Source organism: Muscardinus avellanarius (genome assembly GCF_963383645.1).
Source record: "Muscardinus avellanarius genome assembly, chromosome: 14".
NCBI lineage: Eukaryota > Metazoa > Chordata > Mammalia > Rodentia > Gliridae > Muscardinus > Muscardinus avellanarius.
This window is the reverse complement of record NC_137800.1, coordinates 31,818,533-31,839,651: the sequence shown is the minus strand read 5'-3', so window position 1 is coordinate 31,839,651 and position 21,119 is coordinate 31,818,533.

The window sequence follows — 21,119 nt, the reverse complement described above, 5'->3', positions numbered from 1 at the left end:
CAAGTCTACAAGTCTTGGTACTGAATTCTCCCTCTCCCTTATACTGCTTTTAGCATCCTCTTGATTCCATTAGTAATAAAGCTGGAAAAACTATGCTGGTAAATCTTACTAAGAAAATTTTAAATAAATCATCAGATGCATGGTGTCTGATATTTCTAGTTCTAAGATGAAAAAAATAAAATGTGAAGTGGTTTAAGGATAACTTTGGCCCTTCTGTTACTGTTTCTTGATCAATTGCCCTAATAACACAGTAGGATACTCTTCATAAAAAAAACATATATATATATATATATATATATATATATATATATATATATATCAACCATGTATGTCCCCAACTTGAAAGTCCAGGTTAGATGGTAATTGGCCATTTTGCTGAGGCATGAATCAGACTGATAACCAAACCAAAAGCAGTGTTCAGGAGCAAATCTGGAGGCTAGGGACCATGTGACATAGTAAGAAATTTGTTTTCTTTCCCTGATTCCTGACACAGAGCTCCTAAAACCATTGTAGCTTCCTAAGCTATACGGGTGAGAGGAGCATCTTTTGTTATATTTGATCTTAATCCCAGCTCCTGGTAGAAAAAAGGAACTAAACCCTTTGTAATCTCTGAAGTGGTGGAAGATCCCTTTTTTTATCCAAGACTTGTGGATGGGATTCCTAGATCTCCTTAGGATGGGGGCTGAATTCCACAACAAACAAGGCATGATGATAAACAAGGCATGATTAGAGGGTTGGGACTTTCAGCTGCACCTCCCAGCCTGAGGAGGGTTCTGACTGTTGAGCTAATTAGCAAGGGCCAATGATTTAGTCAATCATGCCTATATAAGACTTCCCTAAAAATCCTAAATAAAAGGGTTCAGAGAGCCTCTTGGTCGGTGGGCACGTGACTGTGCAGGGGGAAAGCACAACCAGATATAACACAGAGGCTTTGTGCCCCTTACATTGAGGGGTTCTATGGGCATCTGACACCTGTGGCTGGTATCTGAGTTGGAGCCTGGGAAAGATATTTTGAGACTGAACCCTTACTTACTAACTCTGCAGAGTGAACCCTTACTTACTAACTCTGCAGAGTTAGTGTCAGAATTGAATGTGAGACATTTAATTGGTGTCTTCCAGTGACTGAAGAATCACTTGTTAGGAAAAACCCATATATTTGCTTTCAGAAGTGCTATAAGTAGAGGAACAATTTTTCCCTTCAGTGTGACCCCTCCTACTGTGCATTGATGCCACGTTTCCCAGGCTGTAATGTGTGCTTTTTCTTACACGTGAAGATTTGGTCAAACATATATCCCCTAACCATAACTGTATTTTTCAGTTTTATAAGTTTTTCTTGCAAAATTTTAAAAAATTTTTCATTGGTCCATTGTATTCCTACATCTTAATGGCATAAAAGATGATGGAGACATGCACGCACACATCACCCATTTAGCGCTTACCCGATTCCCACCCCATTACCTCCCTCTCCCTCCTTCCCATGTTTGGCTAAGTGATTGACTTTGATACGTTTGTTTAATTATATTATGTGTTTTTTTAAGCTGTACATATTACATATTTCTATTTATGTCAAGAATATTACATATTTCTTTTTATGTCATTTATGTCAAAACTATCCAATTCTTTTATATTTTATCTAACAAAGTTAATTCAATACTTATTACTAGTTGTTGAAAAAATTAAATGCTATTTTTATTTGTATCTTACATACAAAAGTAGAAAAATTCAAGATGAATTTCTCACTCTTTGGAAGTCCTCCTATATAGACATTTGAACAAATATTTGGACTAATGTGCTGGAGGATGGTTGATTTAAAATAAATAAATCAAGGACAATTATATTATTATATCTATCTTTAAATGGGTTCAGAAAGCATGAGGTAGCCAGGCATGGTGGCGCATATTTGTAACCCCCATGCTTGGGAGGCTGAGATAGGAGGATCGCACAGGTTCGAAGCCAGCCTCAGCTACTTAGTGAGGATCTCAGAAACTTAGTGAGACCCTGTATCCAAATAAAGTATTTTATTATTTATTTTAAAACAAGGTGTCAGGAAGTTGCTGAGGCTAGTTTTGAGCCTATGATCTTACTGTCTCAGCCTCCCAAGTACTAGGAGTACAGATGTATGCCACCATGCCCACCTCATTATTTTAAACAAATCTCATGCAAAATGTTATGTTGAATCTATTAAGAAATATACAAATATATAACTATAAAATATTTTGCTTCTGAGGTTTTCTAGTTGTAAAATTATACTTCATAAGGGAATATATGCTTTTAGAAAAAAAAACAAAATGAAATTTTTAACTATAAAAATCTGTCTCTATCCCTCCATTCTATGCATATGATAAAATCAATTCATAATCCTATAAACTATAATATCCTGGGTATTAGACTTAGACTGCATTTGCTATCAAATTTTCATTGACACTGCAGATCATATATGATACAATATCTGCTTTGCATATGCATTTACACTTGCATGTGGGGCCTGTGAGTGAGACTAAAATTTAAACCACAAATAACTGTAACAGTAGGTGTTGCTCAGATTCATCTCCATCATGCCGGCTTTCCTATCCCCATCAAAGCATGCCCGGGCAGGCAAAGAACCAAGCGACTTCACATGCAATGGGACACAGACAAGTGACAAGAGAGTGGCCTGACTCTCAGGTCATTTATGAGGTTGCAAATGCATGAAAGACTTAATTGATCCAACCACATCTTGTCTGAAGCCTTATGAAACCATTATACATGTTATTACTAGTTGTTATTCTCTTTGCTTATGAAATACTGTAAAGTTATTAGACATAGAATGTCCCCTGAAAAACGCACGCATTGATGTTCAGAGTAGCTGTAACTAAGTCATGAGGGTTGTCATCTCATCAGTGGATAACAATGGATTTACCGAGGTGGTAACTTAGGCAGGTAGGGGCTAGAGGAGGTGGGTCTTAGGGGGTGATTTTTGTTTTGGAATCCCCTTTCTTGGTTGTTCTCTCTTGCTTCTGGCTTCCGTATGTGAGAGCAAGACCTTGCTCTCTCCCTGTCTGTTCCTGTTTCTGTACCCTAAGCTTCACAGACCCCAGCCTCACATGGACCGAACCAAAAAAATCTCTGAAAAACTGAACAAATAAAGCTTTCTTTCTCTAAGTTGTGTGGTCAGTTGTTTTAGATTCCTACAGTGAAAATTTTGACCAAGACGTGTAAAAAAATTGTCACAAAATGTTGCTTTTCACAATAACCAGTCACTCCACAGTGAACAAAAAGATCACTATCATCTATAAAGTAGTTTAGAAAGAGAGGGAAAAAAAGGTAACATTTTAGAATTGCATAGCTCATCCTCATAAAGTGACAAAAATAATTTCATTCTATAGTTAGACAATAGATAAATTTCAGAGGTTCTATGTCATGGGTGTGGGTGTCCGTGTGTGTGTGTGTGTGTGTGTGTGTGTGTGTGCGCGCGCACGCATGTATGCTGTGTTTTGAATGCAGGGGCAATCTGAGCTTCACTCCCAGCCCTTTTTATTTTGAAACAGGGTTTTACTATGTTTCAACTGGGTTAGAAATTTTGACCCTCCTCAGTCTCATACATACTAGAAATACAGGTTTGTACCACTGTGCTCAGCTGAAAAATTATATTTTTTAGAAAAATATTGTTTTCCCATATTTCTTAAAATATATACCTAAAATAACTGTAAGCCAGGCATGGCTGCACACGTTTGTAATCCCAGCATTTAGGAGATTGAGACAGGAGGATCTAGGTTTGCACACAGCCTCAGCTACTTAGGCCCTTTGCAACTTAGTGAGACCCTGTTTCAAAATAAAGAATAAAAAATAGGGCTGAGCTGGGAGTGGTGGTGCATGCTTGTAATCCCCGTACTTGGGAGGCTGAGACAGGAGGATCGCACGGGTTTGAAGCCAGCCTCAGCTACTTAGTGAGGCTTTCAGCAACTTAGTGAGACCGTTTCCAAATAAAATATAAAAAAAAAAAAGGTATGGGAGTATAACCTGGAGGTAGAAAGCCTCTGGGTTCCACCCCCAGTAGCACGCACACACACACACACAAAAAAAAAAAAAAAAAAAAAAAAAATAGGGCTGAGGGTGGAGCTCAGAGGTAGATTGCACCTAGGTTCTATCCCTGGTACCACAAAAAATAATAAAATAAAATAACATTTTATATTTTTTCTTTAAAATATTTGGATGTTCCATTTGATTTTTTCCAGTTCAGCTTCATATTTTAATGTAATTTCAATTGTTTTCTTCTTTTTACTTTTACAGGTATTATTTTTGTGTGTGTGTGTGAAACTGGAGATGGAACCAAGGGGCATTCTACCTCTGAGCTACACCCACAGCCCTGTTTTTTATTCTTTATTTTTGAAACAGGGTCTCACTGAGTTGCAAAGTGCCTCACCAAGTGATCTTCTGGTCTCCACCTCTTAAATGCTGGGATTACAAGCATGCACCACCATGCCGACCCTTATTCTTTATTTGGAAACAGGATCTCACTAAGTTATGGAGAGCCTCACAAGTTGCTGAGGCTATCTACAAACCTGGGTCCTCCTGTCTCAGCTTCCCAAGGACTGGGATTGCAAGTATGTGCCACCATGCCCAGCTCATAAGTATTGAATTAAAAAAAATTATATACTGTAAAGGAGCATATAGGATGAATGTGTGTTTTAAAGAAAAATAAAATAAACATCTATGCTCACTCTCACATATCTTAAGAAATAGAAAATTACCAATATTTTGGAAGCTTTCAGTGCCCTCTCTAAGCAACATTTTCCTTTTTCCTCTATGAACATAACTCTGTTATAAATTATGTGTGCATCATTTCCATGATTTTCTTTATTGTTTCAATATATATGACCTTATGTCTAAGTAACAATACTAGCTTGCATTTTGTATTTTATGTAAAAGAAATAGTAGCAATTGTATAACTTCCTTCTTTTACTAAAATATTGTTTTTGAAATTCTTGCTGATATATGTAGTGGTGGTTTATTCATTTTCACTGGTATATAAATTACTATATAAATACACTGAAATGTTTTCTATCTTATAAGTAAAGAATCATATTATTATGATTTACTGGTATAATTTAGAGTTTTATGGACAATCTCATACACCTTTTTCACATTTATACACCTAACTCTGGAAAAGGTAAGACAAAGGTTATATACATGTAATTCCAGAATAAATTCCTGCTGTTCTGTACTTTTTTAAAAAAAATATTATTTCACTGTATATTTTTAGGCAATTTAATTGGTATAAAATAACTCAAAGTGGTTTTTAACTTGGTTACCCTGATTACTATTAAGGTTGAATACCTTCTCCAACGTGTATTAGCTACTTGAGTTTTAATAAAATTTCTTTTGGCATATTTTAAGGTGTCATTCATTCTTGTTCTTAACATTCTGATACTTTTTTATGGTTTTTGTAAATTGTAATTTGCTCTTTTATCATTTATTTCTATTTCACATTTGAGTTCTTTAATACTTAATAAAAACAAGTATTTTTTACTTCATGCAAAGAAAGCTGTTGTAGAAAAATTCTAAGAGTATATAGTTCTAGGTTTTTTTTCATTGATTCTTTCACATGATATTTAATTACCTGTATTTCATATTTTGTAATTTTGTATTTATAGCTCATATTTGACTAGGTCTTATGTGGGTTTTCATGTACAAGTTAGATTTAGCACATGAACCTTCAAAAAATTCATTCCTCTTCTTCTAATACTGGTAATGTAGGATCACTTCATTTCTCTGCATAGGCTTGACACTGATATGGTAAATTTAAACCCTAAGCTGATTTGAAGGCAATGAGCATTCAAGAATTTTCTGTGTAAAATAGGAGATCTTCTTTTCCCTAATTAGCACCCAGGCATACATATTTCTTTTATATTTCCTTTTTCAAGACAGAAGGTTATATTTCAGTATACTCATTTTTAAAAAGTATAAATTTCAAGGGTCATAGCTACATATTAGGAGTTCAGTCCCTCCCTTTCTACCTTGCAAGGGTTAAAGGCCTTGAGTGTTTTTTCTACATCAGCCTAAAAAGGGTGGCCTTTTGTTAAGGAGACTGACACCTGCCCCACAGGGCAGCCATAGTTCACCACTGGCTCACTCCTGCTTTCCAGCTTCTTTGCATTTAGGGCTTTGGGAACTTTCTTGAAACTCATCTATATCATTAAAACTATTTTGATAAAATATATTCAGTATGTCTGTGGTTTTGTAGAATGAGGTTTCCTAGATTGTCTAAACTTCTTTATTTCTAGAAGCTGCAGGCTATTAGTGAATGTACCATCTGTTTCTTCCATTGTCCAAAGAAGGGACTACTAAGTCAAATAAAAATAATGAGACAAAAAAGTCTTTTGAATGCTAAAAAATAAATGAAAGGAAAAAAGGGAAAAAGGAAAGAAGAAAGAGAAAGAAAGGAAGAAGGAAGGAAGGAAATTATTTAGTTGTAGGAAGCTAGCTAGGAAAAAGAAATTACAATTTTAGTCCAAAAGGTGGTTAAAGATCTGTGTAGAATGCCTCAGTGTGTACCCTAGGAAGCACCTGTGCACATGAAAGCACTTGACACTCAGTCCTTTGGAGGCAGAAATCCTCTTAAGGGAACAGAACTGATCAATTCCTTTGCCCTGGAATGTCCAGCCTTCCCCATTTTGGTGCAGTCATCTCTGGGCACAGATTTGCATCGTGAGCAGCCTGACCCTTCCATTTCTGAACTGCAGCAACATTACTCAGGCTCCCACTCCTTCCAGTATCCCTAGCCTTAGTCCAAGTTGTCTTGATTTCTACCTCATGTCTTTGAAATACCTAACACAGGAACCTCTTCTCCCCTCCATCTTTAACTCTCTAGGGTCATCCAGCATACCATGACAATGACTGTGCGAGGGTGCTGGAAATGGTCCAGACTGGAAGGCTGCTTAATTTGAGGAGGAGCCCCCATCACTGCACATCTGGAGAGAGAAAAAAAAAAACTCTGAAGCCTCTGCCACCGGGTCCAGATGCTGCTATTGATACCTTTGCCTCTCCCAGACTCTGGGGCATACCCTGGATTCCCTATCCAGAGCTTTTTGATCAAAGTCAACTTTTACTCCAAAATGAGTATTCCCTTCACCACAGTTGGATCAAAAACAGAGGGAAGTTTCTCCCTTGAGACACCAGTAAAGTTTCAGGTGTCCCCATACTTGGTGGGATGAAGTTCTGCCTGAAGTAGGACAGCCTTCCTGATGTGACTGCCTAGGAAGTCACAAGCACATTGAGCTCTGGGAGTAACAGGATGAGTTGTTATGCAAGAGAGGCACCTTGGCCACACAAAAACACACCTAAATAGCCATTTCCATAGATTCTATACGTGTTAACATCATCATGCTACTTCCACACAGACACGTTTCAGGCATGGATAAGCTCTGTCCTATATTTAATCTAAGACTGCTAGATCCTGATATCTACCACTTTTAAGTAGGATTATTTATATGGTCTACAATAATGAAACTTCCTATGAGAGTAACAAAAAACACAGTAAGTATAGTAAGTCAGCTATACCTAAAGGGTCCTGCAATTAATTGCAACTATGATTGATGATTGCATTATATTCTATTCTTTGTGTATGCACACAAACATTAATGTAGACAAATAAAATTAACTTTAAATAATAGACACTATTGCCTTCTTTCTATTATATCACTTCTTTACTCTTCTAAACAGAACCTCATATTTTGTTTAAAACTTTATCCCTCCTACTTTGCAAGAGAGCAAAAGGCATCTGAGTAAACTGACTCTACCCCCTATACCAGAATAGTTCCTGATTTTTCTAAGATTACTATTATGCCTCTTGTCAGTTGCTCATTTAACAATGGGAATGTAATAGAATGATGGACAATGATGCATAAAAGGTTTTCTTTTGAAAAATATTCAGAAATATTTTATTTTCTTTCAGAGGAAATACATAGGAAGAAATAGTTCTTCTTCTTCCTAAATGATTGGGTGTTTGGAAATAGCACCTCTACTGTGAACACCTTGCTACTAGATTGAAGAAATCAAAACAGAGAGTGGAGGGGTGCAGAACTGAAAGAAGACAGCATATCACTGGTTGTATAAATGAAAGAGCCCCAAAACCTGCTTTCCATACAGGTTTCTTGTTAAGTACAAAATAGATCCCCTGACTATTTTAATCCATTGGAATTAGAGTTCCTGTAACTCATAGCCAAAGGCATTTTAACAGATAAAATAATAGTTTAAAGCTACTTCGAATTCCCTGGATTACATCTGGGAAGAACCTCCACTCTGAAGCATAACATACTAGAAAAGTATACACAAAGTCAGACAGAGAAAAGAAGGGAGGGAAGAACATAGCACTATATCAGGAGCCTACTCAAGATAATTAACCCATTTTGGCATTAATCCATTCACAAGGGCTGTACCTTTGTGACCTTTTTTGTATGTATGGTACTGAGGATTGAACCCAGAGGCATTCAGGGTCTAAGTTGCACCTCCAACCTCCAGCTCAATTTTTATTTGGAAACAGGGTCTCATTAATTTGCTGAAAGCCGGAGTTGTTGAGGCTGGCTTCAAAGCTGTGATCTTGTCTCAGCCTCCCAAGTGCTGGAATTACAAACATGCCAGTCACCTCTTAAAGGTCCCACTTCTCAATGCTCTTACACTGACAAGTTTCAACATTAATTTAGAAAGGGGCATTCAGACTATAGCAATTGTGAATCCAAATCTAAGATAAGATGTAATGAAATTTTATATCTATTACCCTACAAGACTCATAGCAATGTGATTAACAGAGCTGAAAATGTCCAGGACAAAACTTGGAAGAAAAATATGAGCTATTTTTTTCGGTGATGATGACCTTAGCTACTGCTGATAACTATGCTGTAAAGAATGGGTTGCTCTATTCTTCTCTATGGAAATACAGTTTTGGATATTTCCATCCTATAATGAGATAATTAAGATCTCGTTCTCATTTATGTAACAATTTCAAAAGAATTAGACCCAGAATTATGTATGAATATACTTTAATAGGCTCCACTGTATGCTTTCCTAGACGATGTAATTTAAATACTTTAAGGCTGTATTTCTAAAAACCCATTCTTCGATTCTGCTTCCTATCACTGAACATCAATTTCCTATTTAATATTATGGTATACAAATGGCTGAAATGCTGTTGCCGTGACAACATTTGGAACAGTTGCTGTCCAAATGACAATTGTGTGCTACAGACTAGAACCAAGGCTATTTGAAAGCATTCCCGAAATCACAGGGTGATTAAAACAAATAATGATCGACTGAGTCAGCCTTTCTTCTCTGAAACTTGTTCTTCTTCCCTTTATTAAGGGTGCTTTTCTCCACCAGCAAAAGCACGACTGTATAGCAAATTACTATGAGAGTGACATTTCAATCTATGTCTTTACACAAAAGATCAGAAAACCTGCATTATTTGGTCCTTCTGCTGGAAAAAAAAATCCCTAAATAAATGCTGTGGCTTATGAGTGTGACCCCTTCCAGAAATGATATGAAGTTCACTCTATTGTCTTTGTGTCCTCAATCTTGCCTCCACTTATAGCAGTGGCAGTCAGTAATGAAGGAGGAAGGTCAGCTCTACAGTAACTCTGCACTTGCTGATCTTTAACATTTTCAAGAATGACAGATTCACTTCCCATTTGCTGTACCTGCGGAGACTATTTTAAAGGAACCTGAAGATTTATGCAGCTCCACAAACAACATAGCATAACTTTAGAAAACAAATGACACCTGTCTCGTGGTTCACAATGTCGCATGATTAATGTCACACTTTTTGCAAACAAGGGACTGATTCATCCTTTTCCATCTTCTGAAGGGCTCCTGGGTAAAGGCAGGGTGGAACTTTCATTTGCTCTGTGTCTTAAAAGTAAGCATGCTTATAATGATGGTATCCAGTATACATTCGGATCTGTCCACTGTGCATTAACCTTGAGCCCTGCAGTCTGACCAAATACAAATGCCAAGGAGCAAAGTAATATCCAATAGAGAGAATGCACCACACAGACAGGCACAGGCTGCTGAGACGACTTGGCAAAGTCATCCTTAATATCTCTTCCAACCACTAGATAATTACTCTAAGTTAACTGAAATATAAATCAATAAATAGCTGCATACAATTTTTATTGCTAGACTTGACTTTGCCTGATTTATGTAAGAAAAAAACCCTGTCCCAACTAAAGGGGAAAGACCTGATGATGCATGTTATGAATACACTCTTGATCTAAATATTTAAAATGCTACTCCCTGACCACTTCATTTTTAGGTTATTCCACACAAATTACATTACAATGCTATATTTTATTGAAAAACTTCACAAAGAAATAATGTGCTTTAATCAGAAATGTACATAAGATGTTTTTGCTTTTAGAAGTAGAAAATTACATAGTATATATACATACTCACAGAATAGATATATGTTTATATTTTAAATGCAAATAGTCTTATTGGAGAAATAACAATAAAAGTTCTGGGTCCCTACCTGGGTTTGAGTATTAGATCTGCCTATTTATTTCGACAGGAAAAACCTAGAAAAGTTATGTAATGCATTCTTCTCATTTATTAAATAAAGATACTAATATTATATGACATAGAGCATTTCTTAAAATTAAAAAATTTTAAATCATATATAACAATTTTTGGCATATAATAATACTTAAAATATGAACTATTATTTTTCAATGTTGCTCTTCAAAAACGTATTCTCAGGGCTTAAAATATGTGGATTTTAAGAACATACATCAATCCAGGCATGGTGGTGTACACCTGTAATCTTACTTGGGAAGCTGACGTTAGTATTGGAAGCTTGAGGTCAGCCTCAGCAACCTAACGAGGCCCTCAGCAACTTAGTGAGTTCTTATTTCAAAATAAAAAATAAAATAATGATGAGTGTAGCTCAGAGTGAAAATCCTCAATAAAACACACACACACACACACACACACACACACACACACACACACTCACAACATACAAGAAGAGAGAAGAGATTTAGGAGATTGTCTTTGGTAACATAAAAAGGCCATTAAAATTGGTAAATTAGAGAAAAGAAAATAAGTTTGTTTTATTTTTATGTGGACATATTGAAGATGGCATACATTCACGCAGTGCTTGGTGCCCTCCCCTCTCCCTGCTTCCCTTTTCACCCTCTCAACAATGAGTGTCCAAGTTGACCATGCTACAATCACAGTTATACACAGTTATACACATAATCCAATGTAGCTCCTCCAGTTAATCTCTTACCCTTCCATTCTAGCTTTGCTGAAGTTTTTCCTCTATTACCTGGAGTCCCTCTGGTATCCCTAATAGTCCTCAGTTTGGGCATATTAGAGAAAATATATGTTATTTCTCTTTCTGTGCCTGGCTGATCTCACTTAACATAATATTCTCCAGGTCCTTCCATCTTCTTGCGAATAACATAATTTTGTTCTTCTTTATCACTGAGTAGAATTCCATTGTGTGTATTTCCCATAATTTTTAAATCCATTCATCTGTTGATGTAGACCTAGGTTGGTTCTATATTTTGGCTATTGTGAATTGTGCTGCTATGAACATGGATATGCATATATTATTGTAGTTCTTTGATTTAAACCCTTTGGAAAGATATATCCAGAGTGGAATAGTAGGATCATTATGGTAGATCCATTCCCAGAGACACAGGAAAGGCATAGTACTCAAGGCATGGTGCCTGCACAAGGTCACAGGGTTATTGCTCCAAACTACAATGGATGCCCTCTGGGTGAGGGTAGGGAGGTGCAGGCCCAGGGCATAAAGGTGCAGAGCACAAGGCCTGAGACTATGGAGCCCAGAGCGTAGAGTGCAGATCCAGGGCTGGATAGTGCGGAGTGCAAACACTCAGAAAGTGGGTCTAAAAGCTGACAATAGGTTATGGAGCAAATGAGAGACATTATAATATACCCCAGAATCTACCACAGTGAACAGACCTACAGATATATATGGACCCAAGCCCTAAATACGTAAATTAGCAGGATTACTGTTTTTTTATGTTTTTCTTTCTCACACTGTTGCTAGTTCTTTATGTTCTTTTTCTTTTTTTCTTTTGTTTTTTTTAATACCTTTTTTTTTCTTTTGGTTGTTTTTTTCTTTGATTTATAATTGTTAGTTTTTATAATTTGTTTTGTTACTTTATGCATGTTTGTTTACTCCTTCCCCCATTCTTTTTATAAACTTCCTTACTCTAGCCTATTTACTCTCTTCTCTCAAAACTGTTTTTTTCCATTACTGAACGTTTTTTAATATTCAAGCTATTTATATCTCCATACCTAAATACTCTACTAACTACAAGAAACCTATTATCCATCCTTCTCTCATTCTCAACCAGATACTAACTTATTATACTTAAATCCTTACTAAACTTAATAATATCTTCTACTTTACCTGACTCCTGTACCCATCATCACAGCTCCTCCCAACATATCCAACCCTCACCATTGAAAAAGTATTTCTTATCTGTGCACAAATTTGCTGACACCTCTAAATTTCTACTGCTAAGATTTGGATCAGACAGATTACCCACAGAATCACACACACAAAAAGAAGACACCAAGACATCAGAAAAACAAGCCTGAGAACACTGAATATATGAGAACTAGGAATAGTGAGACATAAGGGAAATCATGAATACTGACCTACAAGAAATGCAAGAACTTGAATTCCAAATCCTGATCTTTGATATGATGGAAGGCCTTAAAGCAAGTGTACAAAAAATGAAAGAGAAAATGGAGACATTAAGAAAGAATCAGAAAGGGGTCTGGAATAAAATGAAAGAGTAAATAAATTAAATGAAGACAGCAATAGAAAGAAATTCTGGAAGATTAGATAAAATGGAAAATAGACACCTCATTCAAAACTGAAAGCACAGTCAACAGCATACAGAAGTCATTACAGCAACAAAACCTAAATATCCAACAACTATGGGACAACACGAAACATCTTAAATTACAAATAAAAGGCACTGAAGAAGGGATAGAGGTCCAGACCAAAAAATGCTCATAATCTCTTCAGAGAAATAATTTCAGAGAAATTTTCAAACATAGAAAGAGACTTGGACATACATGTACAGGAGACATGTAAAACACTGTTAAGACAGGATCAAAGAAGGATCTCTCCATAACAGATAATAATTAAAATGACCACCATAGAGGATAAAGAAAGAATCTTAAAAGCATTGAGAACAAAAGAATGGGTGACATACAGGGTAAAAACAATAAAAATCACCCCAGACTTTACAACTCAAGTCATGAATGCCAGGAAAGACTGGTATGATGTAATCCAGACCCTAGAAGAAAACAACTTCCAACCAAAACTACTATATCCAGCAAGGTTACTATCCAAAATTGATGAAGAAACAAAAGTATTTCAGGAGAAGCAGAATCTCAAAAAATTCATGAATACAAAACAAACATTAGAGAAAATATTTAAAGAAATAAACCATAAAGAATAAAAAAGAAGCAAAATTCTGAAGCAGAAAAAGGTTGAAGTTGATCAGCAGGGCAACTAAGCAAAGAAGAAATAACATTATATCAAAAAGAAGATAAAACACAGAATGGCAGGAAACAAAAATCATATTTCAATAGTAACCCAGAATGTCAAAAGATTTAACTTACCAATTAAAAGGCATAGAATGGCACTGTGGATTTAAAAGCATAATCCAAATATATGCTGCTTGCAAAACACTCATCTTATAGGCAAAGATATTTATAATCTGAAAGTGAAAGAATGTGCCCAAAATATTGGTATACCCACATTTGTAAAACAAACCATTCAGGACATCAGATTTCAAATAGACCCAAATACAATAAATTATCAATTATAGATTTCAACATACCACTCATGCCACTAAATTGATCTTCAAGGCAAAAGATCACTAAAGACTCTTCAGAACTAAAGAGAACTAAAAATCAAATGGACCTAATAGACATCTACAGAATATTTCAACCAAAAATAGCAGAATACACATTATTCTCAGCAGCCCATGGAACCTTCTCCAAAATAGATCACATCCTGGGCCATAAAGCAAGTACCAGAAAATTCAAAAGATGTATTATAAATCCCTGCATCTTTTCAGATCACAGTGGAATAAATATAGAAATCAACAACAGGAAGACCAAAAGAAAATAAATTTTGCATAAGAAATTCAACTCAATATCTTAACAGGTAAAATGCCTAATATAATAAAGAAAAATATTAAAATCTCCTGCTTGTAATCATTTAACACTCCTAAAATATATATTATTTTTGGACATAGGTAGTTTTTGAGGATACCAGGATGCTCAAAACAGTTATAATTCCTGTTCTTGTGAAGTGTCTATCTATTCTAGTAGGAAAAACAGAATAATAACAATTACATAGTACAACTTCTGTGTGATGAAATTAAGCACTGTACACTTTGAGAAGGTTCCATAATTTAAGGAGAGGGCTATTGTAAATAGAATTATCAGAGAAAACCTATCTGAAAACTTAGGTCTTAACAATGAATACATGCTAGCCTTATAAACAGGTCAGAAAATAATTCAGGATCTGTCTTTACTGTTTGTGACACTGCTGTAGATTCAGAGAATTTAGTAGTAATCACACAGATGAAGTTTCTGCCCATTTGGAGCTCAGAATACAGAGATAAGGAAAGCCACATTAAATTTTAAGCAAGTATTTTATTCTATATGCAGTTTGGAGAAGCTAAGGGAGATTTAATTAGAGAGGAAACATACCAAGATAAATGTTTTCAAAAGTTGGATGGTCCCTTTGGTTGTTGAATAGATAATGGAGTCTAGTAGGGAGAGGTTCTCGGTGGGGAATGGATTGGGAAGCCACTGTCACAGGGCATGTAAGAGATGACAGGGGCTTAGACTCAGACAGTGGTAGTGGAGATGAAAAGAGACCAAAGTTTTGAAATAAATATTGAACATTGAATCAAGAAACACAGTGATGGGCTTGTTATGGGAATTGAAAGCAAGAAAAGAATCAATATGCTATAAAGACTTCTAGTTTGAGAGGTTTCTCAGGGAGTCATGTCACTTGCAGGGGAAAGGGGAAGGGATCAAAACAAGTTAAGTTTGAAATGTCTAGGAGATACTCAAGTGGACAAGTACAATAACCTTCAACTCACTGTAGGATCTACTCACTTTATTTTTTACAAAATATTTTAAAACTATTGGAAAGACAATTAGTCAGGGAGAGAAGAGACAATAATAGAGACTGAATCTGAGGATAAATTTAGAGATAGTAAGGGCCAAGGTGGACTCTTCCCTCTTCTAGAGCATAATCATTACTGAGTTTCCCAACTGGAAATTTAAGGTATGTAATATAAAAGACATCAATAACATAAAATCTTTCTTGCTAGTGATCTTTATGTGACAATAAGTTTAGTATTTTTATATTCCTGAAATGTCAGAAAAATGTTGGGTTATGTGTTAGCTGTTCACAAATTTATTAGAGCTATCATTAAAAAGTTCCAAAAGTATGTCAGTGCCATTTAAAAAATATGAACCTAGTTCAGTATTGAATACTTTTAGAAATCAAGATAGATGCTTTTTTTTGCATTTTTGATCACTGGAATATGGTATATATTCTTACATAGTGTATTCTTAGTATTTATTAATACCATTGTGTATTCTTACATACATACATAGTGTATTCTTAGTATTTATTAATACCATTTTTTGTTCTTAAAAATCCTTATTTCATACCAATATGCTTTTTATTATAAAAATGATTAAAATATAAAGTATAAAGATGATAAAAATGTTTTCAGGACATTTGAAAGTTATAAAGAAAATAATCCTGGGGCTTCTGAAATATTGCATAGCATAAAATTTCTTGATATGCTTATTTTGGAAACATTAGCATAATGTAATACAATCAATAGAATCTAATAATTACAATGAAACCACGTAATTCCCAAAAGTAAACATGTGCTGTACATGCTATCCAAATTACTGCCCTGTGAAATGTTCTATTGCATTCTATGCAAGGCAATTCATCAGAACATAAGACTATTCCATGTTACTCTTGAGAGCCTTTCAGAATTTATCTAACATCAGTAGCAATAAAGAATCAAATCTCAAATTCATTCAATACTCAAGAATGGCACAAGGAATATGTAATGTGTTACCACCTTCCAATTCATATACTCTCTAATCAAATAGCTTCTAGGAGAAGGCTTAAATGACAGCAAGAGAGATTTCAAACTGTGGATCCCCATTTAAAACAGAGTAACACAAATTATCCCTTATTTGCCTTTTTAACACTTTAACTATTTTAATATGTTTTTTGGTAAATAACTTTCAAATTAACTAAAGTAACTTTTCAATTTCTAGAATATATTTCCAAGTTAATTAATTGGCATGAGATTTTATTTGGCATCAAATAATTTAACATCAATTTACACATCTACTCAAAAATCATTAGCTTGTCAGTCTTCATTTAGTCTTTTCCCTGTCGGTTATAACTTTAGGAACTAGGAAAAGAACAGAACATTACTAAAAGAGCCAATCCTTTCATTTCTTTTTTGCTACTCTCCCTTAAAAATACTTTTAAATAAAATAATGCTGTCATTACTAGGTTGATTCCAAACCCACATGATTAAAGTTTTATCTTGTGAATAGACTCAATGGGGAATTATATTTTTTCCTGTCTCCATTAATGTCTATTTTATCAGTACCTTATAAGTTAATAAGATGTTTGGTGAATAGAAATCTCTCCATAGGTTTATTCTTCTAAGCACAGTAAAACTTAATTTAATCACAGCTTCACAATATCATACAATAAAACTAATTTAATTACATTTAGCAATGGCCACTAGACTCATTAAAATGTTAATGGAGCTTATAATTATTAAATTGCTTAATGATTGCTAATAAGAATAAATGACAAAATAAAATTTAAGTACAAAACAAAAATGCCCTCAGGTAATTTTGTTCAGCTTCAATCCCATTTGACATCGTTACGTTAATATCTTAAGAAACATGGCAGAACTGAGACTCACAATAAAGAACATTACATTGAACAATATTCCAAATCAATGTCTTTATGTCTAATAAAGCCAATTGCTTCATATAAAATTCTTTATATAAAATGCTTCATATAAAATTTTGCCAATTATTTCAATATACTGATGGATTTTTTTAAAAATAGAGAAACATTAACAGAAATAAAATTCTGATATTTTGATAGCTATATTTTGCTCAGCAACTAGTGTACGCATATCAGTAAAGTTTTATCACAATAAAGTGAGCCTCAGTCCATTTGAAATTCTACAACAAATTGTCATTTTTGCCTGTTAATTTCATGGCATGCTATAATAAACTCCGAAAGTAAGTCATATTTTCTTTTATGTATTTATATGATTTAAAATTAAATTTATTTTGAGATAAGCAGACACATGTGGGGTCATTTTAAAACTTAGCTCAGAAATTATTCCTTTGGAAGAAAACTACAAATAACTGTGGGGGGGGGTAATAAGTTAACCTATACATACAGTACATCTTTGGAAAAGTTAATGGCTCTTTGATATTTTCTGCTACCCATTCCTTTTATGAACCAAGAAATTTGAACATAATGAGGCTTATAATTCCCTCTGAACATCCCACAAAATAAAGTTTTGTGCATGTATCACGGGTTGAGAATAACACCAAAAAGATCATCTAGCTACTAAATTTCTCTCTCAAAACATTGTCATGATCATGGGAATGTTCAAAATACAATAATATATGTATATTTTAATTGAATGAGTCTTAGAAAGTATTCATTTAACTTTTTATGTTACAGCTGTGAGGCTGATTTGGTAAACAGCATTTTCAGCAACACAATGCCAGTTTGTCACAGGGTTTCCCCAAATAGCAAAATGCTCCTTATTCCCACACCTGTGCTGTTTTTGCAAATTGTCCAGATTTGGTGAGTAAAAGCATGTGTGTGTGTGTGTGTGTGTGTGTGTGTGTGTGTGTGTGTGTGTTACCAGGTATGGAACCCATGGGCATTGCACCTCCGAGCTATACCCCCAGCTCTAGTTTTTAGTATTTTTATTTTTGAAACAGGGTCTCACTGAGTTGTGAAGGGCCTCACCAAGTAGCTGAGGCTGTCTGAGAACTGTGATTCTCTGGGCTCTGTCTCCTCAATGCTGGGATTACAAGCACGAATCACCACACCAGGCACAGGTAAAAGCAATTTGGACCTACAGGACCATCACACAAGTAAAAGGTATTCAGCTGGCTCTCCTGCTTGATGTCTAGATCAGGATGGTTCCACTTGTTTCTTCCTGATTCTAACAGGTTCTATAATGTTGCTATCATTTTGATATTGAATGTGTCCCAAAGGTCCACGTGGAAAAGGCGTGGAGCTTCTGGCATGTGGTGGAATCTTTAAGAGGTTGTAGGTCATTGGGTGTGTGACATCCAAAGGGATTGTGGGACCTTAGTCTATTTCCTTTCCAGCTTCGATGTGAACATCTTGTTCTACAATGAGCTTCTTCCATTTTGTGCCAGCTAACCACAAACCCAAAGACACAGTCCAATTGCTCATGGAATGAAGCCTCCAAAACTTTGTGAGCCAATGAAAACCTTTATCTTTATAAGCAGATTGATTAAGGTGTTTATTACAGTAATGGAAAGCTGACTAATAGGATACTTTTCTCACAAAGATTCCTCCAAAATTTCTCATCACTCAGGGCTCAGAGAAGTATTTTCCAACCATCATAGATGAAGTAGCCAATTTTGCCATATCTTAGCAATCTAGTATACCACCTAACTATATTTTATTCACAACCTTTGTCACTATCTTAACTTGTTTTACATATTTGCATGACATTTAATGTTTTCTTTCATTAGGATGTTAAATCCTTGAAGACAGGAACATCATCTGACTTCTTTTTCTTTCTTTTTTTTTTTTTTTTTTTTTTGCAGTACTGGGGATGGAACCCCAGGGCATTTTACCTCCAATATACACCCCCAGCCCTATTTTTTATTCATTTCAAAACTGGGTCTCACTGAGTTGCAAAGGACCTAAGTAGCTGAGGCTGTACATGAACCGCAAACCTCCTGTCTCAGCCTCCCAAGTGATGGGATTACAATTGTGTACCACCATGCCCGGCTCATCTGACTTCTTGATTGCTCCAATCCCTGAACCAAAAACATGCTTAATACATAGTGCTTAGTACATATAATAGTACAATAAACATCTTGACTGCTGCCTATGGAAAATGTAGGTCAGTATGAAAAAACTTAGGATACGACTTTATTCACGTCATAATCCTGTACTATTATAGCCATATTTTACTTATGTGTCTATTATTTACTTACTTATTTATTTCTGGTGCTGGGGACCAAATCTAGGATCTTGCACATGATAGGCAAGTGTCTGACCATTTGGCTAGGCAAGTAGCCCTCTGTTGAAAAGTGAATTGCAGGGCTTTATGTGCAGGATCATCACTTTTATCTACTCTAAAACTTATTTTATTGGTTTCAACTCATTTTTCTAGCCCTGATGAGATTTTTATTGATTCTAATTGTCATGGTTTTCTCCTGTGTAAAATGTTTTTAATGCCAACCATATAAAATTGTTGTGAGATACTTAGAAACGAGATCATATACTTAAAACTCTACTTAAAAGTCACTTACAAAGTAAACAGTGTCAAGTGTGTATTAAGTAATCTTTAAGTGATAGGAATTATGACTCATGACTTTTTAGAAGACAGCCTTTTCTAAATTGTTTTTTTAGTTCTCTAGTTGATGTAAAATCACATAACATAAGGCTTATCATCTTAATAAGTGTGTATTCATTTAAAATATATTCCCAGTATTATTTAATAGATCTCTAGAACTATAATTAATAACGCTGTGTGTGAGAGTGCTTGTGTTTGTGTATGTGTGTTTGTGTTCCTGGGGACTGAACCCAGAGGCATTCTATCTCCAAACTATATCTCCAGTCCTAGTTTATTTTTTATTTTGAAACAGAGTCTATCTAAGTTGCTGAGGTTGTCCTTTTCACTAAGTTGCTGAGACTGGCATTGAATTTGTGATCCTCCTATCTCAGTCTTCCATGTATTAGGATTACAGACATGTACTACCACACTCAATAATAATTATTATTAATAAAGAGATTAGCTGTATTCTTCAGCCAGAAGTACAAGTATACTATCACTTAAAGTTAAAAATATGTTTCAATCACTATTTTGTAAAAACAAATGTATTTTCACCAAGAGAAAAAAGAAGACCATAAAATATAAAGGTAAGTATCATAAGATCAATCTTTCTTCACCCACAGTAGAGAGGCAATGGGGATGCAAGTTGCTGACGTTTTTCTTTCATTGATCCTCATCCTGCCCTACAAGGAGCACTTTTGTGGATACGAGTAGTTAAATCTCCGTGGACCATTAATTTCTGGCCTCCCGTGTGACACTGCCAGTGAGGACACTCCTTGTCATCATTCATATCATGAATTAGACACATACATCCTACAAACAGGAATGGCGTTTCCAACAGCTGATTTCACTGGGTCACTGATCAACTCTCATGTGAAAGTTTTTTGGTTTTGTTTTTGTTTTGGTGGTACTGGGGTTCCTGGAAACCCTTCTACCTCTGGGCTACACTCCCAGACTCCTAATTTTTATATTTTTATTTGGAAACAGGGTCTTTTAAGCCAGCGAGGCTGGCTTCGAACCTGCGTGATCCTACTGTCTCTACCTCCCAAGTGCGGGGATTACAAGTGTACACCACCACACCAGGGCATGTGAGAGTTTTTAACATGGCTCTGATTGAATGTGAGTTCAAAGAAAAATGAGATATGGACTGTAGTCATGGCCACTAATTATTTTCCCAGGCTATTCAATGACATATAACAAGTGGTTATGACTAGTTTAATAGAATACATCTAATAAAAATGTAAAAACCCAACTGGGCGTGGTCGCACACTCTTGTAATCCCTGCTCTTGGGAGGCGGAGACAGGAGGATGTCTCAGGTTCGAAGACAGCCGTGCTAGCTTAAGAGACCCTATTTCCAAATAAAAATATAAAAGTAGGTCTGGGAGTGTAGCCCAGAGGTAGAAGGGTTTCCAGAAACCTCAGCACTATCAAAAAAGAAAAAGTAAAAA